Source organism: Syngnathus leptorhynchus, chromosome 9, assembly GCF_054491065.1.
Source record: "Syngnathus leptorhynchus isolate UIUO chromosome 9, UIUO_Slep, whole genome shotgun sequence".
NCBI classification, from domain to species: Eukaryota; Metazoa; Chordata; class Actinopteri; order Syngnathiformes; family Syngnathidae; genus Syngnathus; species Syngnathus leptorhynchus.
Window position 1 is genome coordinate 9,220,523 of NC_141203.1, and position 20,884 is coordinate 9,241,406.

General features: G+C 40.4%; 1 protein-coding gene across 3 annotated transcripts in view; it reads right to left on the bottom strand.

Moving 5' to 3' along the window:
- Positions 1-13,949, bottom strand: part of asic4a (acid-sensing (proton-gated) ion channel family member 4a) — a 65,217-nt gene extending 51,268 nt beyond the window's left edge. For 2 of the 3 annotated variants that reach the window (XR_015067241.1, XM_085919952.1), the window contains exon 1: positions 13,853-13,949. The gene's annotated coding sequence lies outside the window, so the exon portion shown is untranslated. Of the gene's footprint in view, positions 1-6,707; positions 6,797-13,852 lie in introns of those variants that run through there. The other variant, XM_085919954.1, reaches the window with a different exon arrangement.
- Positions 13,950-20,884: the final 6,935 nt, after the last annotated feature.

Below are 20,884 nucleotides of genomic sequence, written 5' to 3' on the forward strand. Positions count from 1 at the left end.
ATTCTTTACAGATTTTATGGGATGGTAAATCTGTCATTTTATCACTGTCACCGATGTCTATTGTTTTCAGCAAAGACCACCATAGCAACTTTATACGTGATAAAAACGCTGTGTTATTTTAGTATGTTATGGATATTGTAAAGCACAAGGTGACCATGTTTCAGCTTTGCCTCTGGCAGCAGGCACGGGAGGTCTCGCTACCACACAGTGTTTTTTATGTGGCTATTCCCACAAGAAGCTGGGCTTATTTACAGTAGCACAGAGGGAACCAGAGCTCAGTGTACTTGCCATGGCTGAATATCACATGAAAATGAGAACATACAGGCACATCTGGCACACAAACACCTGAAGGACTCACATAATGGATGACATTCCATGTGGCCAACCCACTTTTACTCAAACATGGAGTCTTTTCTTGTTGAGACCCCACAATGACACTGAATGGAAGACATTTTACACAATATTTTTTTTTTTAAAGATGCTGCATCCTTCTTATGTATCTTTAGTCTGAATACTGCAATTCCACGGGTGATTACAATTTTTCATTTTGATGCGCAAGTATCAGCTCTGAATGTGGACAATGTAAAAGCTGAGCAACTTTAAAACTGCTCATCTTTGTCCATTTATCAGGGAATGAAATAAAAGAGAACATAGGAGTGGAAGATAAGTATGGATTATATGCTCCCGAGAGAAACAGCTGATTATCATCTTGTTCAAAGTGCGCCGTCTCTTTGACGTGTGCGTTTAATTGCCGCAGTGCAGCTCTCTTGCTTAAGCTAGGACTAAGTCGACACATGGCTTGGATGATCAGTCATTATTTCCATTCATCCATTTCTTCATCCCTCCCTTCCATTCCGTACCGTACCACACCGCACCGTACCCCAGCGAACCTTGGAGGATTAATCATTATGAAATGATTTGGTAGATATTTTAGCTTGAGAACATTTGACCATTTTTTAGACATCCTTTTGAGAGCTATTATCCAGCGTGCTCCAGTGTGTTGCCATTTTTTTTTTCATTCTTTTTTTTAGATCCATAAAGCTTGTGAAACATGACAGCCCTCTTTCGAATTACCAAGAAATGGCAGCTAACTCAATTCCCTGTTTTGTTTAAACCACCACTGTAGTGTGGGTGTTTTGAAATGATATTTTCAAAAAGCAAGAAGAAATGTCAGATGAGCAAAAAAAAAAGCAGCTTTGAATAAAAGTCTTAGCATTTTTACCAGGGGAAATGACACCCAGCAATACGAAGACAACATGTCATGAAATTCTTTTACATTAATGTGCTGAACGCTGAACAAGACCAAATTCTCTCATTAGTGGTTGTTGTTGCTGGACAGCAAATGTCTACGTGAACATAAACATACTCGAACAAATGTCATCAAAAGTTGGGCAGAAAACAAATTTTCACATCCACACAAATAAACAAAACGATTATGTTCTTAAGATGAAATGTTTTCCATTTATGGACCAGATGTACCAAATAAACTTCAATTGATTGCAGAGCAGATGTGGTAGATAAACAATACATAGAAAGAAATCAAATCTCTACCAGCTATAAAATAATAAGTCACTTATCAGCCAAACTTGTTGAGAACATGTCCCGCAAACAAGCCACTAAGTTTTACTGTACGTATTCATTTATCTATCCATGTCGTAATATAGTTGCAATAATTTAAAACGCATTAAAATGAAGCTGAACTGGTGTTTTTTATTTCCTGAACGCGTGTTCACGTGTCTCATTTTTGGCGTGAAATTGCTTTCCGCTTTTTACGATTGAGTTAGAAAGGTGCAGCCATGAGATAGGCCTTCACTCTGATGCATTTGGCACACAACTATGATACATTTGCTACACAATCAGCTCAACTTTTCTGACCTGCCGGCGTGCGGTTTCTATTTGACAGATATTAATGCGGTGAAAACAAATAATGACGACGTGACGCAACGGAGGACCCTGCTGCCTCAGCACTAACACATGCGGGTATCAGTGGTCAACAGAAAGCCTCGCTATGTACAGCCAAGGGAAATGTCAAATTTGCATAAAAGCCACTAAATATTGTATTTCTTGTTGTTCTCTGTGCCCCGTGTTACAAGGAAGGCGGTTGTGTCGACTGCAGAGCACAGGCTGATATTTGCTTCTGTCTTCAAGCAAACACCATAGGTCACAGCTCGGTGAAAGGAACATTTAAATTGTGGTGTTACCATTTAATAAGGAAATGCACTAAATGTTTTTGAGGCCCAGTGCACTGCAGGCAATGTGGTCGAATAGGGCCTATATATCCAAATATAAACTATATTTAAATTATTTAAAATTAAAAAAATACCTATAGTGAAAAAAGCAAAATGTGGAGAGCCTTTGAAACAGCTCTTTTGTAGCCACTATTTACCACTATTTATTGAATATATTGTTGAAATATGCATTTCTATTTGCTTTTGTTAAGCTTTGGCCACATTGTAGCCACTATTTATTGAATATATTGTGTAAATAATAATAATAATAATAATACATTTTATTTGTATGGCGCCTTTCATGGCACTCAAGGTCGCCGAACACACATAAAATCGACACAATTAAAAGAAAAGAAGTCTAAAAGCAAAGAGACCTCTTGAGCAGAGCAATACAATTAGACAAATGCCTGCCTAAACAGGTGGGTTTTGAGGTGAGATTTAAAAAGTTCGATGGACAATGTTTCTGATGTCCGGGGGGAGGGAATTCCAGAGGCGAGGGGCAGAGCAACTGAAGGCTCTGGCCCCCATAGTTGACAGATGAAATGAGGGGACAGTGAGGGTGATACTGGAAGCAGACCTGAGAGACCGGGTAGGACTGTGTACATGAAGGAGGTCTGACAGGTATGGAGGAGTAAGGTTATGGATGGCCTTGAATGTGTGAAGGAGAATTTTATAATCAATGCGCTGTTTTATGGGGAGCCAGTGAAGTTGGTGTAGAACGGGAGTGATATGATGGTAGACAGTGGTTCCAGTGACAATGCGAGCAGTAGCGTTCTGGACCAGTTGCAATTTATGGAGGAGTTTTTGAGGGAGACCAAAAATGATGGAGTTGCAGTAATCTAAGCGAGAAGTGACAAGTGAGTGGACTAAGATAGCAGCGCTGGATGGGGTGAGTGATGAGCGGAGGCGATTAATGTTACGGAGGTGAAAATAAGCGGAACGGATAGTGTTGTTTATGTGGGTGCTGAATGATAGGTTGCAATCAAGGACGACACCCAGACTCTTTGTCTGAGGGGAAGGGGAAACCGAGGAGGTGTCAATGGTGAGAGTAAAACAGGGTTGTTTATTGAGAGAAGCTTTGGAACCTATAAGGATTACCTCAGTTTTGTCGCTGTTTAGTTTAAGGAAGTTTGAGGTGAACCAGGATTTTATTTCTTGAAGGCACGCACTGAGAGAGGAGGTTGTGAGGCTGAAAGGGGGTTTTGAAGAGACATAGAGCTGGGTGTCGTCCGCATAACAGTGAAAATTAATGTTATGTTTACGGAAAATCTGACCAAGTGGGAGGAGATAAATGATAAATAGGAGGGGACCAAGGACAGAACCCTGGGGGACACCAGAGGACACGGGGGAGGGGTGAGATGTGAATGATTTTAACTGGATAAATTGAGAACGGCCTGAAAGATAAGAGTGAAACCAGTGCAGGGGTGTGTCAACCAGTCCAATAGCAGCTAGTCTTCCTAAGAGGATGGAGTGAGAGATAGTGTCAAAAGCTGCACTTAAATCAAGAAGAATGAGTATGGATATGAGACCAGAGTCGGCTGCAATCAGGAGATCATTAGTGATTTTAATAAGGACTGTTTCTGTACTGTGTCGAGGGCGAAAACCAGACTGGAACTGTTCGTATAGATTATTATTAGTGAGGTGGGTGTGGATCTGAGATGCAAATATGTATTTGTTTATTTTTTTTTCATCCCCCGCTGTCAGCAAACATTGCATGATCGGCTATTGCTCTGTTTCATGTCATACTCACGGAGTCCGTGGCTCAGGTGAACATGCTGTTGATGGATTTTCTGTGATATAGATCAGTTTTAACATTTGGGTTAGTCAGTCTTGAAGAAAAAAAAAATACTTGACACACCCAACACTACAGTCTAATCGCTCAAGATTGTGTTTCAGACGCACCTCATAATCAAGTCCTTTCTGATTTTGATTGCACGGCAGGAAAAAAAAAATGCTCAAATTGGCCAAGATTGTTACTGTGTGCGTACACGGCTTCAGAAAGAGCAAGCATCTCTCCATTCCGCTTTCAGCCGGCCCTTTTCTAACAAGCACATTTTGAAAAGGCTCCACTTGAGTGGAATTATGGTCCGGTCGGTCAACTCATTAGAAATGCAAGGAGCGAGCTTCAAATTTTGTTTACACCGAATGATCCAGCTGCGGGAGGGCGGTATGACCGCAGGTGTTGAGACAGAAGGATCAAAGGAAAACATTGAATGTGGACACACACGGCGTTCAAATGCGTGTGTGATGTTGAGCTGGGTTGAATCGACTGAGTGCAGACATCCAGTCACCACTTCATTTTAACTGTACAACATTTGACTGGCGCTTTCATCTCAATGGAAGTGCTGAAATGACTTGGGAGGTAACGCATCAGCTTGCTGAGATTGGACACGCTTCGGTTCAGTGGTTTAGTTCAGCTTTTGAGAGCATGCATTTTTGCTACCATACTCTAATAGCAGATGAAAGTCAGAAGCTTCCACTTCCTAATGAGAGCTTTCATTACGGCTTCTCTAACTCCTGTAGGACCTTATGTGGATTCATTCTCTCCATATGTAAGAACACACAGCCCAAAGGAAAGTGAAAGCTATCGGAGCTTGAGAAGCGGACTGAGGAATTGCCGTGCTTTGCACATGAGTGCAAAGAGCAGGGTTCAATGATTTTAGATTGCTCCGAGCGTCGTGTCTCTTCAAGTCAGCAGTCTACTGTATGCAACAAAGTCACATTTTCACCACTGATGCACCCCCCCAATGTTAATAATTAAATCAGTCAAGAAAAGTAAATCATGTGACCACCGCGTCATTTGCTATCAGTAGGCAACAAATGACAGAATACGCAAGATTAGGGAATGTGAAGAACGCTAAATTGGTCGTGGGGTTTTGTCGGTTGCTACGCGCTGTTTGCTAGTTGGTTCAAGTGGAGTGTTTAAAAGGGTAAAGCTCTGTACAACCGCAGTAATTTCATGTTTGGCACAAAAGAGATGTGCATGGTCTCTAAGGGGGTCTTCGGGGAATCAATGGATGCTGATCAAGGGCAAATATAATGCATAATTTGATGAGTGCATGAAATACATTCTGGTGGCTTGCTTTGATTTAGCATTTAAAACAAACTCTTCACTGCCAGAGCAATTATTTCAAATGCAATCGTTGATTACATGGTAGTGGTGTTTTTTTTTTTGGTGTACTCTAATGTGACTGATCATACAAAGTTTGATCTAAAAAAGTAAAACACAGACCTGTGAACTTCTAGGAAATTCTATTTGCACCAACCTTAGTAGATTTACTTCTTTCATATTCATATCATTGTTCAAAACCAGGCCCATTTTCATTCCAGCCGTACGAGCAAAAGCAGAAAGTCTGCTCCATTATTCAATCGATGAAAGTGAATACAAGCAAGAGGAAAATGGTCTCCTATTTTTTGTGTCCAATGTCAGTCAGTCAGAGGAAAGTGTTTATGTGCATTTTAATCCCACATGCATTTAATGCAATTGATGTTTAATTCAATCCTGACTTGATAAGGGCACACCTAATTCTTAATGCTGTTAATTTCATCAGTTTTTTTTCTGCTTTGCTAAGTCAAAACGTTGAGGGGGGGGGGGGGGTTAATATTGATCTAATGCTGAATGTTAAAAAGTTGCCTGCTGTCAAAGGGCATCCAATAATCAACTTAGCAAAATAGCATAAATCGGGTTTTAGAGTGAAGGTCACTGCAGAGAAGCAAAAGTGAGGCAAAAATTAATACGTTGATACACACTGGGCCTTTGCGACGACGATCAATGGCTGAAATATCCCATCTGCTTGGTTTGTTTTTATGAAAGTGTTTTTTTTTCACAGTCTTTCTGTCCATACGTTTTTCAAGTCGCAATTAAATGAAGTTATGGAGTCATGTGCAAAGTAATTTATCCAAACCCGATTCACATATACAGAGTGCCTATCGTTTTCTAGCCATGTTACGACTTATTCATATTTTGTTGTCTCGATGCTTGCAAATTGACATTTAATCCCGGACAGAAGAATTTATTTTTGATTTTACCTAGCGCCTGTCAGCGTTGGACAGATGGGATGGAGCGAATGGGGTAAGAAGCCTTGAAGGTAATGCCGACCCCTTTCCCCTCCCCATCAGCTGCACCAACATGCCACTCGCATCATGGGCCCAACCCATCGTCGACTCTGACAGAAGCTCACCTGCCCTGCAGCCCCCAGAACAACAGACTTTACTCCTCTGCCAGCTGGTCAACAGCCTGCACCATAAATCCCTTCTGGATAGCCGTTCTTAAAAAATACTGTACACTTCATGTCACTGGCATCGGAAGGAAATCTCGCGTCTATAAAACCATCACTTTTCAGGAAACCTAAGAAAATGGCTTGCACCAGTAAAAAAAAGTATTTTCAACATGTTATATTGATCAGTACTTTGTAAAAACAACACACATTTGGCAACTGGCCAGTAGTACCAATTTGCAAAAAAAAACATGAATCTTACCAATTTTGGATGGAGGAGGCTATTTGAACATTTTGCTTCATTGGAATGCTACCTTAGTATTGTTAGCGCTGCATTTTTGTTGAAGCTGGATATGCATTTTTTTGACGGCAGCCTTTCATAATTGCATGCCAATATGAATGAACAAGTTTTAGAATTGGGTTTATGGATGTTAGTGAGGGGCAAAAAAGTGACGTAAGGAAACATTCAAATCGGGCAAGCAGTTTTAACACTGCTCACAACCCTTGAAATATTCTACCCTCGAGATATAAAACGCTTTACATTCATAGTGATGTAAGCATATACCTTGATGTCTTTGTGAATTTATTTTTTTTGCTACCGCTGACTCCCAAAATAGTCGCAAGCTCTCCTCTTAAGCAGTGCTTTGTTGCTAAAGTCGGCCACTATGTCCAACAGTGGGTTATCCGCTGGTCAAGTTCCAGCGAAGAATCAATACCAGAGCAAAGAGGTTAAACCGCAAAAGGCTGTCAGTGGAGCTGCATCTTGTTATTCCCACTTTAAATGCAGCCTTTGCTGTGAATGTAAATGTAATATACAAGCGCGAGGCATGTGCAAGGTTCCCGCGGCATGATTTAGAAACAGGACAGGAAGACACCTTATCCCGGCACACTGATGAAGGTCACAGCCTATGACAGCTCCTCATTCAACTGAAGGAAGCGCCTTTGGCATGGTGTGGTTGTCTGAAACTCTTTACCATCAGCCTGCTTCACTGCTCTCCTGTCACCAGAACTAAATCTCCACTTGCCATTGCTACCACTGTGAATTTGTGTTTAGGTGAGCTGAGGGGAGTTTTGCAAATAGCACAGATAATTTGTGCATGCAGTCAAAATGTGTCGTGCTTTAGAAATTATTTTTCAGACTGATGAACGCCAAAACATTATTTTGCTTTGCAAGAGATTTTTGGGGGAGTGGAACTCTGTTTACATGATTGCATTTCACTTTTCGTTCCACACAATAGCTGTTATTTAAAAAAAAAAAGACAAATAGAATACAATTGTTGTCACCTATAAAGACATTTATGTAAAAGTAAAAACTTTCAAATGGCGGACGACAAATGTGTCGATTGGCCCAACGCTAACAGGAAACATTTGCATAATGCCAACGAAATGACTACTAAATTAATAGCTTGTATGAAGATAGTTCATCGCCGCAATATCAGAGGCACATCTATTGTCCCTCATCATTTCGTACGGTATACACCGCATGCAAATGGCCCCGTATATGGGGGGGGGGGGGTAATGCACTAATAAAGCAGCAGTCCCGAAATGATAACAGACTACATTATCGTCTGCTAAAGTGGGACAGCTTGGAAAATGTGGTCCTTCATTCTTTAATAGACCTGCATTCAGGCTATTGGTCTGGGTAAAGCAAAGCAGACCAGAAAAATGAAGATTGATATTTTCTGTGGGGCAACATTGTCTTTGAGTGGTACGCATGTGTGCTACAAAGCAGAAAGGTCCTGGGTTTGATCTCAGCTAAGGTTTTCTCCAGGAAGACTACTCTGGTGTGGTTGTTTCTTCTAAATCAAGCAAGAGGAACAAGATGGGGTCAACGAGTGGGATATTTTTATACATTACTGACAGTTTTAATAAATATGGCAAAAAATTTAGTTTTTTTTAATTTATTTATTGAAAACTCTCCCTTTGAAACTGTGAATTTGTCCTGTTTTTGTTTGTCTTGCTAGAATTGAACTCTAACTGACTGTCACTGTTTGTTGAAAACTGCCATCATGGGAAAACAGTCGCTATTAGCATAATATGTAATTAATTTATTCCGAGTCAAAACAGTGTTATTTTCTCTTGCCTTTATCGGTGGTGCAGCTAGTGGACATCAAGGGGGTCTCGGATGGATGATGAAAGTCCCAAAGGTCGTCCCTGACGTAAGATATTAGCGCCTGAATAAATCATGTAATGTTGCTGTATCATCCCTGCCTTGATCAATCTCACCTAATCAATACATCAGTCCTCAGGCATGATATCAGCGGGATAGTAGTGCTGGCACCTGGTCATTAGCATCAGGTGAATGATTGGCTGACAAAATTGCTCACTGGGGGCAATTGTACTCGGGGCGTTGAAGAGCATAAATTTTTCAAAATGACCACTCAATAATGAAATTGTAGTCATTCTAAAGGGCTATTTGGGAAGTTGGTGTCAGCCATCTGCTGTGTGGAAACTGTCCTTGAATAAGACGCAGATTTTCTTTTTGAACCCAGCGCTGCAACCTGTTTTCTTCAGCTGTCGTATGAATGTGAGTCAATGCTTATTTCGTTCTATGCGACAAAGATGAACGATTGCAGGGCCTTAAGTTTGGAACAACATTGTTGATAAATTCATTTGACACTTGCTGGGTGCAGTCAAATAACATGGCGTGTTGAAATGAAAAAGAGGATTCAGTTTATCGTTACACAACTCTACCTCTTGCAAAAACTAAACATGGTCCAGCAGCTCTTGAGCCTTATTTTATACACGTCATTGGATTATTTCTCTCGCAATGTAGCTTGCTAAGAATCGCCGTCACACGTCAAGCTGTCTGGATTGTCTTCTTATGCCTCCTACTCCCCCGCTGCCATGGCCTCTTCCTCTCAAAAGTTGTCTCTTGGCTATTTCTTCCGTGATTGCAGATACAAATGACGCATGGGTGAGGCATGATTGCTGGTTGAATCATTCCTAATCTGAGTCTGACAGTTAGTCCAATTAGACATGCGGCAAAAAGTTTTGTATCATTCTTGAGTTGGGAATGGTCAAAAACAAAATTGTGCAAAGGCATCACAGTGCAAAAAAAAAGTGTTTTTGTGGGTTGTGTCTGGTTAAAAGTGCTTCAGGAGATTGATTGATTGATTGACTGATTGATTGATTGATTGATTGATTGATTGATTGATTGATTGATTGATTGATTGATTGATTGATTGATTATTGTTGAAGATAAGCAGTACAGAAGATCTATTTATGGATAAATGAAGAATTTGATTGGTTGGTAACGGCACTTCTGTTTGCAAACTCCAACTTTCTCTAAATTATTAAAATCCAGTCCAGCATAATCTTCACTCTTGAAAAGAAATAAAAGGCTTGTGTTCAGAAGTGCGTATGTGAGATGGATTACTCTTAACTCTAAAAAGTACATAAAGTACATCGGAAATATGAATCACCCTGGAAGGGTACTGCTGGGGTAAACACCAAAAAAAAAAATCAAAGTTAAATTGAGGGTAGCAATAAGGCAACATTACACAGCGAGCCGATTTATACATCATCCAAATCTGTATATATCAGTGCAGGGATAAAGCTATGATTAGAAAATAGCACGTTTTACAGCATATCTGTTAAATATTGCATGCTGAAAAAGTAGCCCGTCTCAGATGTCCTTCGGGAGTCTTGGTACAATACAAAGTTGTTTACGCTGAGCCGGATTTGCTTAAGATTCAACGTATTGCTGCGCTATTACTTAAAGCTCCCTTGGGGCATTATTGCGAATATGAACATGGTGGACCATTGAAAGCGTATTAATTTTATTAAAAGAAGGCATCAAAGAGTTGGCCTCATCCTTGGGTTGTTTCTAGTTTAGATTGCTGCTTTTGATATGACGGAAGAAATGAATAAATGGGTAAGGTCGGGTTTGATATCAGTGGGAGTGATAAAAGTGACTTGGATATTTTTCAAATATGTTGCAGCCCTACTTTAAATTGATTAGCGTTATAATGGATGGCATCTTTGAGTGTCATCCGAGCCAAGTCTTGTTTTTTTGGGGAAATCAAAATATGGTCGCCCTTAGCCAGCTAACTCGATATGCATCTCTGGTTCCAGGTAACATGAGAAAAAATTTCGCACCAGGACGTTATGCCCATCCGATGTATCATTTCACATAAATAATAATTCCCGGTTGAATACATTCATGTTTTCATTCAGGGCGCTTAATTGACATACTAGGCCACCGGAATGCAAGTTCCCATTTTACATGCTTCTTATTACTGCCTCATAGTGAGATTGTGTTTTATTTTTCAACGCCCACATCAGTTACCAAATATAGTTCCTCGCTTGTACGGAGTCCCGTGACAAGGCTTCAACATGAACAAATCAGGCGGGAGTAGGAGGAGAAAACATATTTGAAGAGACATATATATAGATCATCTTCTGTTCTCCAGATATATCTGGTAGAGAGTAGTTTATCCTGTAAAGGTCATTTTTTAGATAGACTGCAGCTCTAATAAGCTCCAAGCAATATAGAATAGTGTGTAACCTTTGATGGTGTTTTTTGACTTCATCCCATTTAGCTGTCTCTGCGGCCATTTATTACTCAGGTACCTCCTGTTGTGCCGGGTAATTACAATTAATTAGCCAGAGAATTGGGTGGATTCTATCACTGATTGCCCCCGTTGCTCTGTGTCTACCTGCCGTAACAGCGTTTTCTGACTGTAGTCATGCTGTGAGTCCATCAAACCCACCCAAGCCTGACCTTAGGCAAGGTGTTAGGGGTCCTGGACTAGCCTTGATCAGAGCATTGGGAAGGAGTCAGACAAGACCAGAAGGGCTATCACAACAGCCCATCTGCCTCTCCAGATCTCTCTCATCATTGTAGTCATCAGCGGGACAGAGATTTAGGGGGAGAAAAGTGCCAGAAGCTCTGAAAATGATGCTTTTCTATGTGGTTGCAATCGGAGGGACTGTGAGGTCACATTCAAGAGCGTGATCCAATATGAAAAGAAAAAATAGAAAGAAGCAGAGTCATTGGCTATGTGGCGGTTTTTTTGTTTTTTTTTGTTTAGCGCGTCTGCCTCACAGCTCTTTGAACCTCAGCTTGGGCCTTCCTGTGTGGCATTTGCACCTTCTCCGTGTGCTTATGTGAGATTTCCAAGTGTACTTTGGTAACACGAGTTGGGGTTGGCAATGCATTATCGGAAAATTGCTCATAGTATGGTTTGTTTAATTCAGTCAGAAATACAGATTGGTTGATAACATTGTATTTGGAAATTAATGGAAGAGTGCGACCTGAGAAAACTACTTTTGTGACCCTGTTCAGTCTGTAACCCGGCTCTGGCTATTTCCTGGGAAATATAATGGGAAGATTATCCGACAGCATAAAAAAAATCATCTCATTATTTCCGTCAGGCCAGTAATAGGACTGAGACACATTTAAATTTAACATTTTGTCCTGTCGATTTGATGTGTGTGGCTTTTGTCAATTATTGGGGAAAATGGCAGACTTCACGGTCCTTAGATGAGAACAATGACACAGACGGTCAGTAAATGACTCGAGTCCATCTGCATTTACGTGAAAAACTGTGTCGGAAGTACAATCAGCGCCTAATTACATTTAATTTCTATTCCGGATGTAAAACAAGAGGTTAACATAATATCACTTAACCATCTTCACGGTTCACTGGTGCCAAATGACGAGGCTAATGAAAGCCACTCTAATGCTACCTGGCTGCTCTTTTTTTTTTTCTTCCAGAGACAAGGCACTCTTGAAAATCCAATTTTCTGTGCGCTTGGTTTCTTTTCTATGTCTAGTCACTTGTCATGTCTTTCGTCAAAGAGATTATTATTCCGTTTTCTTGCCTCTCTCTGAATCTATCATTGACAACGGGTACAATCCTAGGATGGGGCAAATCCTTTCTACTTGAGCTGTCCTTATGTGTCAGTGGAAAGTGTTAAGCAGTACAAAAAAGCATTTTGGGGGGTTTTGAAATAAGTTCCAGCTCTGAGGGTTAGAATATTTGAATGCAAGTGGTTTAGGATCAAATGTTTTGGGAAGCAAGCAAGCTACAAAGTCTAGTTAAAAAAAAAATACATCACACAAGATAAGGATTTCATTTCTTTGAGGTATTTTTCAAGGAAATCAACCTGAGCCTACCGTCATTGTTGACAGAATTTCATCTGCAACAAATCAATACAGCTATCCTTTTTGATGAAAAGGGATGACTTAAATCTACCTAAGAATTTCTGAAATAAACAAGCACACAAGCAAACAAACTAAAAGAGCTTGTGTGGACTTTTGGAATCGTGAGGCATCACTGGGTCACCCTGCCCACAAGATCAAGATGTGCAAAAAAAAAACCTACAAACACGTCCACTTGTGCTCTTGTTAGAAACGTTGAAAATAAACAACTTTTCCAAGATGACCTCTGTCGACCCAGTTTTTGTGGGAAGCTCCAGAATTCAAGTCAAAGTCATGCCAGATAAGCACTAGTGCATTTTAATCCCTATTCTGCTGACTGGGACATCTTGTTAAATAACCGCCGTTCACCTCCTCTCTTTGTAGAGGGGATTTCCTTATATGAGCGCAAGACCTCAGATCCACCCGTATTGTACGGGTCCATTGTGTCAAACTTAAGCTATAACTCAAAATAGCCTTCAAAGTCCAAGGCAGCATATTCCTCATCTCAGCACCGACCAATCTATATCCTTACTTGGAATCTTTTTATTTCCCATCGTTTGTCCTTTTCCAGACTATATTTATAGTAATAGTCAATGTCTACTTTGGTTTAATCTCAGAACCAATTAACTTCTAACAATACCAATTCTGGTTCTTGGGTTTCCAAGACAACAAGTAATGAAAGTACGATGCTGCAGATGTATCGTTTCCTGGGTTTTATTTTTGGGCGGGTAATTTGTTATATATATTTAAAAAAAAATTGTATATAGAAAGTGCAGCCTGACACGGTCAAGACAGGCTAGCTTGCTACGTGGGTGGATTCCTGTAATGAACCTCATTAGCCTTACCTTGCTCTTCTCACCTGCTTTCAAAGGAAGTGAGAGGGAGCCTTGTTAATATGCACGGGTCAAAGTTTGGACTGCAATACACATGAGGTGGTATGACTAATCAAAGCCTTTAATTTTTTTTTTCCAAAGTTTTGGTAAAGATGACACGTTTCAGCTTTTTGGTGCTGCTGACTTTTAGGTGACACTGGTGTTCTCCCTCAGGCAAGAAATCTACAGTGATATTTTTCAGTGTCAAAAAAAAAAAAAGACAGTATTACTTCATACAATGGATTGGAAAATTCTTGTTCTGCACCAAATATGCCCACAGAATATTTCTTTTGCCGCACAGGTGTTAATGATAGTTTGTACCAGAGCTGTACCTATGTTTTTTCATGAAATAAAAAAGTACATAACACGGATGAGCATGTAGCTCACCTGAGGAGTTCAGTTCCAACTCTGTGATGGTCTGAATGTAAATGGCCAAGAGGTTTAGGGTACACCTTGCCGCTCATCCAAAATCTCTGCAACCTTGATCTGAATAAAGCAGAACAGAAAATAAATGACACAGGTTTTCTAATTCCTACTTGTTTTTTTAATTTGGTGACAACTAGGAATAAAAAATAACTAAAAAATGCAATATAGGTATAATTTACATACTAATTCTGAAATGCATTAATACAAAAACTATTCACACTTACTTCCTGAAATAAAAATACATTTTCATCACTTATTTTATTTGTCATTACTTTCCATATAGATTACCCCAGAAACATCGCACTGATTTTTCCTCTTCTGTCTATGTGAATGAATCATAAGTGTGTGGATATTTAATACCATTCCGAAAATAAATGAGATGCTTTGGCTAGAGCCCACAGCACATCTTTTTCCTCGGAATGTAATGAGAATATGTGATGAATGGCAATTAACATTTAAAAGAGGAGCGCACCTCAATGGTAATGGCTATGATGCCTCGCCTCTGTGTGACTTGGCACATTGCAAATATTTAACAAGGTCCTCAATGGATGAATGCAAAGTGGCTGATAGAATTTCATACCGGGAGGGGAGCGGGAGTTGCATCTGAATTTGCTCCTCGGTTATGTCTTCATAATGAGGGTGGCTATGCGACTGCACTAACAAGCTGAGATGCAAATGTTTAAATATCATGTGTACAGTACATCACAGAACATATGCAGTAAAAAAACATAAGAAAATGAAAATATGTGTGCTTTTTCAAAAGCTATAAGCAATGAATATTTGGATACTTTGTCTATGAGATGTTTTTTTTAAAAGGCTCCGTCAAAGCAGGAGGCCCTACTTTATAAATCTGGACCACTCGCATCTGTCTACTTTGACAGAAGCATTTCCAGGCGAGCTCGTTCCCACGTCAGCCGTGGCTCTTTGATGTCAACGGGGAGGATTACTTCAGCAAAAACGCTAAGTTCTTAGAAGAGGGCGGAAAAGATTCGCGGCCCGCTGTCCTCCATTGCTTCTTTGTCAAGGACATTTGCTCTTCCCGACTACCCAATCAATCAGGACCCTGCCGGGTGAGGGAGCCTCCTTGTCCCTGTCACAACACGAGATTGGACTGGCTGCAGTGCTAACAGACTGTCAAGATCCACCTGACAAAAAGGACTAAAAAAAAAAAAAAAAGCGGCTATGCTCACGAAAAAGTACTTTTTTGACAGTGACTTAGACACATTCTTTAAGACTCATCTTGTAAGGTGAATTCAGAAATGTGTTTCTCAATACATTTTACATGTTTGAAGAGAAATGTTGTAGAACTGAATTATTGCAATAGCCTTAAACTATTTTTTTTTACAATTTGAGTTTTTGAACACTATCTCACGAGCTCCGCCTATGCAGCATCTTCCCGCTGGTGTGTCCGCTTTAGAGTGCCTCGTTGTTGGCCGTGAGTGCAGGGAGAGAAAAGTAGAGTGATTAGGAAAAAACAAAAGGTCAAGGAGCTTCACACTAGCATGAGTGCCTGGTTGCCACGACGACTGGCCAGTTTGAAAACTATATGTTCACAGCTCAACCACGTAAGCATAAAATAGAATCTATATGCAGCAGAATAACTTGTTTTTCCAGTCCTGGCATTTGATTGAAAAAAGCACTAAAGTGGCCCCCTCGCAGCGTTAGACAGCTCACCTCACTCGATCTACTCCGGCCACGAAAATAGAGTCACGTTTTTACCATTAAAACTGATTGGCACCAGAACATACATACAAACGGTAATTCAACTTTATATACAAAGCACTCCCAAAAATAACCACAGTTGAAAGATAAGGACTCAACACAAATAAAAAGGTTGAAAGGACAAGATATTTGATTTATAAAAAAAAAAAAAAAAAGTCCTTCGGTCACTGTGCTAGCAACGGCCAGCAAACACGAATACGTTACCCGTACGAGAACATCACATCTTAAAATACAAATACTCTCTCTCCTTTTTGCAACTTTACAATGCGAACGCTAATACGGCGCTAATGGGGTCCCGGCTGCTCCATCAATATAATAGACAACTAAAGAAGGTGATGCGCGGTCGCCCATAGCAATGACACTGACACTATTCCCTCCCCTGATTACGAGCCATCATGGTGTTTCTGAAGCTGCTCAAAGTTGTTATGGCGAAATTATTCCAAATTACTCCTTTCTATTTGGATTTTGTCAGCTATTAGAGCCATTTTGCAAGGTTTTCAGGGCTGCACTTTTTATTCCTGGAGGTACTAAAGATAATGGATGATTGCCTATTACAAATGACATTTTCTATTAGTGGCATATTATTTTAAATCATTCCAAATGCACTGTACGGAAGGAAGGTGGTGGTATGTGTGTGTGTCTGCATCTTCGCAGGTTTGCATGACCTCCGAATGTAATGTGATGGAGGACGTCCTTTGGGAAACGACGTGTTTCCCAAAAAGTGTATGCACTGTAAGGAACAGGAAGGAAGAGTAACAAAGTGAGAGTGGGTGCTTTTAGTGCTATTTCTGTCCTTTGTGAATCCAGGTGAGTGATGTGAAGCTGGTGCTTGTCTGCTCGACTCAGCCTCAGGCCCCATTTTCTACTTTCCTTTTTTTTAACTGAATTGTGAAAAGAGGCCTTGTGTTAGATGCAAAGAAAAAAAAGATGATCCTTTTGAAATTGCATTGAATAATTTTGCTGAAGAATACGTGTTTGGAAAATGTCGTTTAAAAATACGGAAAGTGCTGTGAGGTTTAATGCAGTCGTCCATTAATGACTCCTTTTCGGCCTTAAGTGCCTTTGCGAGGTTGAGCAGTGAACTATGCTTGGACTCCCCAGTTGTCCAGATAATTAATTTTTTCTAATGTTTATGTGATTTTGTTTTCCACAGCTGACCTCCATATGGAACATAATGAATCTATTTTTAAGATAAAAAAAAAAAAGAAATTCTCGGAAAATCTGCCAGAGTTGTGAAATAAACAAACATTTTCTTGGAATCCATTTTTAAAATGTCTTTGCTGACAAGGAGTATCACAATAAGATTGCAATGTTTACTATAAAAGCAAAGCTGGAAATTATGTTTCCAGTTTTTGTCCTGTAGTGCATGTTGTATGGCTACTTCCTAGATAACCTTTTGTCCTACTGCAAATCAGACTAGAAAATCCTCTTTCATTGAGGGGGAGGTGGAGGAAGGCGCATGTCCCCGCGGACTCCGACATCTCCACGATGATGGCCGGGACAGAAAGATCAGGCAAAAAAATGAGTCGGCTACAGGAATAACATTCCTTCCAAGCTTGTAATGAAAGAGCCATGATATATTTGGCTTTGACAATGTGTAAAGACGTTTCCCGCGAACCCCCCGTCTCCATCTGTCAGCGAACGGGTGGACATTTGTTTTACGTTTGTTCACCGCTCCGTGCTGCTCTGTGGTGAGTTTGCAAAGGTGTCATTGAATAAAATAGACAAACATTTAAGCGGAAGGCTGCCCTGACTGTAAAGCAGTCTGTGAAACCACTTGTATTGATTTCTTGTCCCGGACACACAAACAGGATAGCAGGGCGAAGTAGCATCTTTATCTGGACTTTTCATCACTTGCGTGAGTGATAGGCGAGGCCCTCGGCTAATAGGTTTGTCCTCTGCATGCATAGCGCCGATGGACAATAACGCCGCCTCGTCCACACACGTCAACAAGCCCGCTTCCTACGAGTTACGGTATTTGGCAAATGAATTGATGCTATCTCACTCAACAATACATTGGCTTCAATATACGGAGACATTGTGGTATTTATAAATGTCAACTTAAGTAAAAAACTATGGCCGACCACGGTGGAGGCTTTGTAATTAAAGGTCAGCATTTGGTGATAAAGTTGTTGTTTTCTTTCAATGTATTGCATTTTCTTTTTCGGCCACCGTCGAGCCCAACCAAAATCACCGGAACAAAACTTTTTTTTATCCTAACAAGACTAAGAAAGGATAGTTTGAGGGTTTCCCATTTTCTGGAAGATCTCACCGAGTGGAAAAAATTCTTGGTTTGGGTTCCTACTTAAGAATACCAAAAGCATCCATCATGACCAATGGGACACGTGTTCACACTCCATGAACATAGCTCCACAGAGAGCGCTTGCCTCAAGTGGTGAGCAGAGACAACCGTGCTAACTTGGCAGTGATACATCGGTAAACCGTTCAGGAAATGATCACTTGGGAGGAGCAGCAGCATCACATACGCTTCCTTCGGGCACAACCGAGGAGCATGTGGGGCACCATGCGGTTTCTGTAAGACGTACATCTCTGGCATCTCGGGTCTTTTCACAACTATACCAAAAATATAAAATACCATTTAGCATACCGTATTTGTGCTACTCCTTAAGCCTGCTAATCTTTTACTTTCATAATTTTATTTAAAAAAAAAAAGCTGAAAGCACACAGAGAGAAAGAAGCATTATCATCGACCATTTTACAAAGTGAAACACCTTTAAAACATCAGATCTTGTCTTCTCCTGCTTTCTACCGTGTGGCTTGCCTAAGGGCAGGACAATTGTCCTTGTTTGTGTGCTTTCTTTAGAAGAAGAAGAAAAAAAAGCATCTCAAGAGGTGTCGGGGAGGGCAACCAAGTAAAACAGCCTCTGCAATGCTAGCCTTGAAATTATGGACCTTGCATGACAATGATGGGTTTTGTTATTATTTTGAGCCAAAAGACTGTGATTAATCATAATATTCATGAGGTTCCAGTCAGGGAGAGTGACCTTGACTTCTCTCAATGTGTGTACGCAAGCCCCGGAGTCAAGGAATATCAAAGGGGACACAGTCCTGGAGATGTGGGACCGAGACATCGCCCACATCCGTGACAGAGCTCTAGGCCAAAGCAACACTTGCAAAGCCCGTAATGGAATCGCGCGGGAATATTAAGACATCTAAACTCAGTGAGTCCTGAATAAAAAGAGTGAATCCGCAAATGCCTGCAATAACTTTTCTTTTACAGTTTTTAAGCCCTGTATTATAAAATCTTAAAAATCAAATCTGCCTTGTTTTATTTACTTTTTGTTTACAGTTCCGTACTTCACTTCCAAACATACAAGTATATTGTTTGAGATTAGCATGCAGAAAAGTGCTGCTGGGAATGAGTACCGTTTCCTTTTTGTGCAAGACTTGCTTGAAATCAATGTGAGGAATCAATATTTGGCTTATTTATGTAACCTGGAAGTGTGTCTATCCACAGCGCTTGGTTCCTAAGGAGCAGCTAAAATCCTGTCAAGCTTTTTTGTTTGAAAGTCTTCTATTATAACACAGCACTTTAAAGGAGGTTGTTTTATTCCAGATGCTGAATTGTAACACAATATCAAATATTTATTTTTATGGGACTATCATTTGTTTTGACATAGCAATAACAATTGGGACTTTTGTCACAAAAACATACTTGGGGCTAGGTTATTTATTCTGGTTGTCTCATTTATTCTACACTGCCTCCCATTTCTGTCAATTTATAGCACTCCAAGGGAGGCACCTGATGACCAGATAGACCAGCTCAGCCTTTCTGGACATTGCCGTTCTGCAGCGCCAGCATTTGCTGTCAGGGACATTTAACGCTGAGTTTGCATTATTTATGAGGCTACCTTTTGAAATCTTTTCCTTAATTATGTCCCAAATTTCCATAAAGAACTTAATGCCGTGTAGCTGAAACACCTCGCAACATGTATTTCAAAACCACATGTTGGGGCTGTATCCGGAGTGATCATATTAACCTCACCCTTGCTCCAACTCTCGTTAGAGATAAACACGTTTTAACCAATTGTGAAGGTTCAGAGTGTTGCGGTTTCCTTGGTTACCTTGTCATCCAACCACACGACACATAGACCCTACCTTCCCCTCCCTCACCATCATCTCTCAACCTATAAATGGCTGATTAAGTTAGGAGACTTGGGTCGATCAATTCCAGGTAGCCTGAGGTTAAACTGAAACCAAGGCAAGAACGAAATTGCTATTGTTTGTTGGTGAAAACATTATTACTCACAGTCACATTCATACAATTACTCTGGGGGAATTTCTGTACACTGTTTGACATTTGAGTTTTGATCAAGTGTATTCATTATATTACAGTGTTTTGATGTATGAGAGGCTTTAATAGCATTTGTGTTACAAAGCAAAACAAAAATGCACAACCAATTCAGAAAGTAGCGTCCTTCTAATTAATCCATCTATACTGCTAATTTATAGATCATTAACTAAAGATTTTTTTTGTTCAGATCACAGAATCCCCCCCCCCCCTGTTTTAACATCTTTATTCTTTGACTGCCAGTGGAGCCATTTAAAGGCATCATTTAGCTCTTAAGTGGCCGTGACAATGCTGCAGTGTATCACTGCCAAGTGAGCGACGCAAGCTTTGTACCATTCAGCTCAGTTGACACAAAAACAGCATTAGTGAACAGACAACATTTCAAAATGAGCCACACGCTGTCTTTGTCTTGGAAACAAATTGAATCTCAAGGGGGAAAAAAAACACTAGAAACAGTGTAGTGACATGGAGTCTAATTACCAGAAAGAACATAATGGGGTAACTAATAAACTAGTCCAACAAGTAAAAAAACAACAACTCAGAAAAGACACAGCACAGTACAACTCATAGGTATGACAACTGTTGATGTGACTTTATGCATGATCAATTTATAAAATAGGATTTTTTTTTGTGTACCTATGAAATTAAATATTCATTGTAGGCACAGGCGGGGCTAGGATTTATTTCTTTGAGGAAGGGGTGCGTGTGTGCTTGTGTGTGTTTGGGGGGGGGGGGGCAAGGTTATTTCAGGCAGTCCGCAAAACAAAAAAATTCATTCCAGAAAGAATTTCCAGAAAACCTTGATAAACATTCAATATAATAAAAATTGTGGAAAATGTGGAAAAATCGGAAAATACTCTAAACTGTCTGGCCTGGCACCTGGAGGATCCAGATCAGATTTCAGGAAGGGGGGGGGGGGGGACGGTGCCCCTGCTGCACCCCTCTAGCTCCGCCAATGA